Consider the following 6,176-nt stretch of genomic DNA (forward strand, 5'->3'; position numbering starts at 1 on the left):
AGCGTCAATAAGCCCGGCTCCCCAGGTAAGACACTAAACGGTACACTCCTGCGTGTTCATGAGTTATGTTGGGTTACACATGGTTGAGGTGTTAGGCTTGGCTAGCTTTGTTTTAACTCAGCGTGGCTTATTTGAGCTCAACTCAATCTTATTTTAGACTAGTTTAGGTTTGCTTGTCTTGGGTTCTATTAGGCGAGGTCAGTAATCACTCCCGCCAGTGCTCTTGCGCAAGGCACTGTCCGACCTAGCGTTGATCCATGGCTGCTACCTGCTGCTCCTAAAATAGAAGGGGTAGATCACAACTGGGAGCATGAAAAACCAACGCTAACTTCAAAGTCATTAGCAGTAGCTAATAGTAGCTAATTTGAAGTCGACCCATTAGCCAGTTGCAAAACCGGATCATGCGTTGAATTCAATGCCACATTTAACAGCGTCGGCCCTGAGCAGCAGAACAGGTCGTTAGCTCCAGGTTCCGGTGGGACTGTGTGTTGTGAAGCCTCTTATTTGCTGCTTCTCCCCACATATGGTGATGAATCTCACACCTCGTGTCTGAGCCCCAGAGCTGCGTGACTCAGCCTAACCCCTGTGTTGGCCGAACAGCAGTTTTACTTTCACTTTGTTCACGCATCATTTCATTACGCCAGCAGCCAGGGTGAATCACTCGACTGCTCTTTCTGCTGTATATTTATATATATATATACCTACGCACTCTCATATTGGATATTTACGTCTGAGCACTCACAAAGAATTATGCGTATTATTTTTTTATAGTTGTCCAAAATTTTTGTATGTACTAAACATCATATTGTTAGTATATTGTTATTATACGTACTTCTCTTCAGCTGTTATGCTGCTGTTGCCTTCAAATTGTACTCCGGGTGGTTAAAAACTGAATTTTAAGAGAATATAAATACGTAGTGCATTTTTGTTTCCCAGCTAATCTAAATTCTAATTATGAAGTCTGTCTCTGTTGACTTTAACCAAAGGAAGGTCAGCGTATTGATTTAAAAAATACAAGAGTGTGAGAGAATCGGAAGATGCCAGAATTTACCTGCACACCTCCAACGTGCACACCTCCATCGTGCACATCCATCAACGTGCACACCACCAACGTGCACACGCTTAACATGCACATCCACCAACGTGCACACCACCAACGTGCACACGCTTAACATGCACATCCACCAACGTGCACACCCCCAACGTGCACACGCCCGACGTGCACATCCACCAATGGCAAATCCACAACGTGCACACGCCTAACGTGCACAACCTCGCACCTCACGGCTCCTAAAGTGGTTATGAGTCATAGCCGACCTCCATGGGACCCCAGAGTTATGAGCGAGACACTCCATAACTTTCGGTCCACAAACTATATCACTATATCAATATTTCTATTACCGCCATCGGCTATTTTTAGCCGCTGTAATAACTGAAATTCTCCCTGGGGGGGGGCGGAGGTGTTGGGGGGGTGAATTTAGCCGTTATTATTTAAGCTTCCTCCGATCGAAGCAGAAGGACACAGGACTATGGATCTTTTTCTCCATTTGGTCCCCGGTCTGACATCAGACCTGTGTCTCTAGTCGTCGCAAACAACAGGGAGGGGAAAGGGAGGGGAAGGAGACATTGACGTAGTGTGCATTCCTGCGTCATACCGAGTTGTTGTCTCTGCTCCACCTAACCTAGGTAACAAGGTGGACAAGCCTGAGAGCAAACCCGGAGACACCAAGAAAGCTGCCACCCCTAAGACCACAGGTAGCGTCCCACTCTCTCTCTCTCTCGCTCTGTCTCTGTCTCTGTCTCTCTCTCTCTCTCTCTCTCTCTGTCTGTCTCTGTCTCTCTCTCTCTCTCTCTCTCTCCACACAGCGTGATGAGACGGCTGACAGCCGTTCTATTTGTAGAGTCCAGTATAAGTGTGACATTTATGCTATTCACAGAGCTATTGTGTTCTGTAGCATTTTAGAAAAATAATTGAGATGTGTGATGCGTGTAATGATCTCTCTGCCAATCTCTCTCTCACACACATACACACATTCTCTTTCTTTGTGTCTCTCTATACGTCTCATTCTCTTCCCTCCCCATCTCTTGTTCTCTCTCTCTTTCTCTACCTCCCTCGCCCCTCAATCATCTCTTTCCTCTCTCTACTTCTCTCTCTCTCTCTCTATCCCTGCCCCCTCCCCTCCACCGCCTCCCCCTCCCTCCCTCCCTCCCCCTCTGTCTGTTTCCAGCCCCCCGTCCCCGCCCCCGCCCGGCCCCGGGCCCCTCCCCCTCCCCGGCTCAGGGCGCCGCCGCAGCCGCCACCAACGGCGAGTCGGCGCACCGCCGCCGGACCCTGACCAAGCCCCCCGTGCCCAAGCAGACCCCCATGGACAAGAAGGCGGCGGCCGCGCCCCGCCCGCCCCGCACCCCCCGGCCCCTCAACACGCCGACCCCCGACCTGAAGAACGTCCGCTCCAAGATCGGCTCCACCGACAACATCAAGTACCAGCCCGGCGGGGGCAAGGTAGGCTACACACCCGTACCCACAACAACAACAACGAATGATGCCTGACCAACAGCCGGGGTCTGGGTGTGTGGGACGTGAGGGTGGAGCGAGGGAAGCACCAAAGTGACGTAGTTGAATGGGCGGGAAGATGGGAAGATGACGGCATCCATTGCTGTGATGGGACCCTCCATGTTTACTATGGTGGGCTTCTTATAGCTCGACCCAGACAGAGATAGCGTGGGACAATGGGTCTGTCTGTCTGTCTGTATGTCCGTCTCTCTGTGTGTCTGTCTGTCTCTCCGTCTGTCCGTCTCGTCTGCGTGTCTGTATGTCTGTCTCTCTGTGTGTCTGTCTGTCTCTCCCTCTGTTTGTATTCTCTGTGTGTCTGTATATCTGTGTCTCTGTATGTCTGTCTGACTGACCGTCTCTCTGTCTGTCTGTCTGCATGTATCTCTGTACGTATGTACATCAGTCTCCTCTATCATCCATACATTATTCAGTTCAATTGAAGATGCTCTCTCTCTCTCTTATCTACTCTCTCTCCTTCTCTCCCTGTCTTTAAAGCTCTCCCTCCGTCTCTTGCTGTCGCTCAGCCCATCTCTCTCCTTTACTCTCTCATCCAGGCTCTCTCTCTCTCTCTCTCTCTCTCTCTCTCTCTCTCTCCTTGACTTCTTCTCGCCTTCCACCCGCTGCTTCTATTCCGCACGCAAACACGCACACACACCAAATGTTAATGTCAACCTCTCTTGGTCGTTCTCTCTCCCTCTCTCACACACACATACACACACACACTGACCCACACACAAACTGCAGTGAGTCTGCATGTTTTTTTGTTTTCATTGCAACCTTCTCTCCATCCAAGGTCAACCCCTACCCCCCCCCCCCCCCGGTTAATGTCCAGTAATCTCACCCCCACCCCCACCCCCCCTCCCACCATAGTGTGGAACAGGGGGCGAGGGATGCCCTGAAATGGCAGGGCAGACAGCCAGCATGTGTTAGCGATCCAAAGTGACACCTAACCTTTTCTCTCATGGGGGGCGATGTCAAGGACTGTGAGGCGTGTGACAGAGAGGTACACAGCCCGGTAGCTGAGCACCTTGTCTGGCCACGACAAGATACCACAGCGGAACAGAGTCGACTGGTGCCCAATGCAGATGTGGAAATATTTGCCTGTTTCTATGATTGACATTGACTTTCGGTTTTGGTGTGTGTGTGTGTGTGTGTGTGTGTTTGTATGTGTATTTACGTACATCTGTACGTGTGTGTGTGTGTGTGTGTTTGTATGTGTATTTACGTACATCTGTACGTGTGTGTGTGTGTGTGTGTGTGGCTGTGGGTGTGGTGCACTTGCTGTTAAGCTCTGTTATGTTTATGTTTGTAATGATACAAATGGTAAATGATCTATCTATGATTTAATATTTAACAACTTAACTATACTTCATCATTCCGTCATTTCACATTGTATGAAAATGTATTTTTGAGAAGCTAAAATTGAACCTCACACCCCATCATCATAACCTGTGATTGGTGCTGTTGTCGCAGCTACATCTAGTATCTGTTAAGGTGAAAGTAGCATAATGCACATTACCTCACAGCCCTCTTACTGGATTGTAGTCTGGATTGTACCATAAAGCTCCATGATGGGCCTCTGTGTTGTTAGTTCCAGTTATCCATATGCAATCTATTGCTTGTTTTGATTGGTCCTGCTGATAACTTGTATATCGATCCTTTCTTGTGAGTAGTCCTGCTGTGACTGTAACTGTTATATCTATCCTTTGCTACGATTTGTGGCACTATTTACTCGTAGCTATATCCCTTCTTTTGATTGGTCATGTTCACAAAATATCATTAATTCTCTTTGATTGGTTCTGTTGATATACAGGCCTAATTCTGATTGGCTCACAGTTAGTAAACATCAGTGTTGCCCTTATTGAGCCATTACCTCCCTATAACCCCCCCCCCCCATGTAGTGTGCTGGTGTGTAATTGGTTGGGGGTTGTATTGACCAGAGTGATGGTGATTCTTCTCCTCAGGTCACCCAGAACACCAAGACCTCTGACCCCTCCACCCCAGCTGCCAAGCCCAGAGTGAGTCCCTACCCTTCACATCCGTTTACACTCCTAAACATTTATCCATGCACCCAGCAAACCTCCATCTCCAACTGCCTTGTTTCAACATCCGCCTCATAGCAGTATCAACCTAGCCTACACTGATTGCATTACATTACATGGTGATATTAAGCAATCCACCTAGCGTACACCTGCTAATAACATTACCCCGGTTAGCAATAGCCCCAGCAATTACCCATTCATTGCTTTCAATACTGCTAGCCTACGCCCATTGTGCAGTGGGTACATTACCATACGCCAACTAGAAATCCACATAGCATACTTGCATTTATTTAAGTACATTAATAAAGCAATTCTGCTCGCCTGCTACCAGTAATTACATTACTATATGCCACTTAGCAAGCCATTCAGCAAACGCTCAATAATTACATTACATACTGCTGTTTAACAACAACAGTGCCAAGAACTACAAAAACAACACTTATTCACCCTGACACTTCACAGACCATGATGCACCTGGCCTCCCAGGACCTGACAACAGACTTCTTTCCATTGCATCTCCCTCACATGACAGTATACAGCACAGCCACAGTACACGTCACAGCACATATCTACATCCTCAACACCGTCACCCTTATGATGTGTCCATTCAGATCAGTACAGAACGGCCTTCATGCCCTCATTGTGAACAAATTGGTTTGACAGGTAAGAGCATGCCAGCCATTGATATTGATTCATGAGTCAACAGTTTCATTCTTCAAATGCACAGTAAAACCCAGGGTGGTTCCTGTTTCAAGTCTTTTAATGTACCCGAAGGCACATTCTGTCTGACACTTTGGTCACAACATGGTACATTATCCCTTGGGAATTCATAAAACATCAGCTTTGGTAAAATTTATTATTATACATATATATATATATTTTTTTTTTTTTGTAGTTAGGGCAATATTGTATTGCCCTAACTAATCAACTAACCCACTAGTATTATTATTGTAGCATTGTCACATTATACATGAAGGACAACAAATACAAAAATTATCTGAGTGAAGCTACACTCGAGATTTATTTCAACATGTTTGAAAAAAGTTATATTGGAGTTTGACTAGGTCATAAAAGTATTATAGTTGTACTCAATATAAATTACTTTCTGACGAGAGTGCCGTCATTCAAATGGGAAAGTTACATGAAAGCTTTCCTCTCTCAAACCAACAGGACCCCAAGGTAACGTTGAATTAACCTTTGAGCTGAGCCAAATCAAAACCAGCTATGTTGATTCAAAAAGGATTTCACATCAGGTCATGTTCTAATACATAAAAAATAACAATAGAAAATCAAACAGATCTCAATTCTATTCACAAACCATTGTTGCCGCTATATGTGTGCAAGCGCACTTGAGTGTGCGTGTGTGTGTGTGTAATTAAGTGCATGAGTGTGTGTGCGTGTGGCTGTGTTCGTTGTCATGCAACAAGTCGGGTGAGTCATCCCTTGAGTCTGTAGCACTTGCGTCACGACCTGCGCGTTTCATCCTGGAGGCGTGGGTAACGCGACAGCAGAGAGAGAGCCAACAGCGAACAGGCTTTTGTGTGTTCGCCGCGGGCCGTCTAGCATCCTGACCAATCACA

This window comes from Micromesistius poutassou (assembly GCF_964030765.1).
Source record: "Micromesistius poutassou genome assembly, chromosome: 16".
NCBI classification, from domain to species: Eukaryota; Metazoa; Chordata; class Actinopteri; order Gadiformes; family Gadidae; genus Micromesistius; species Micromesistius poutassou.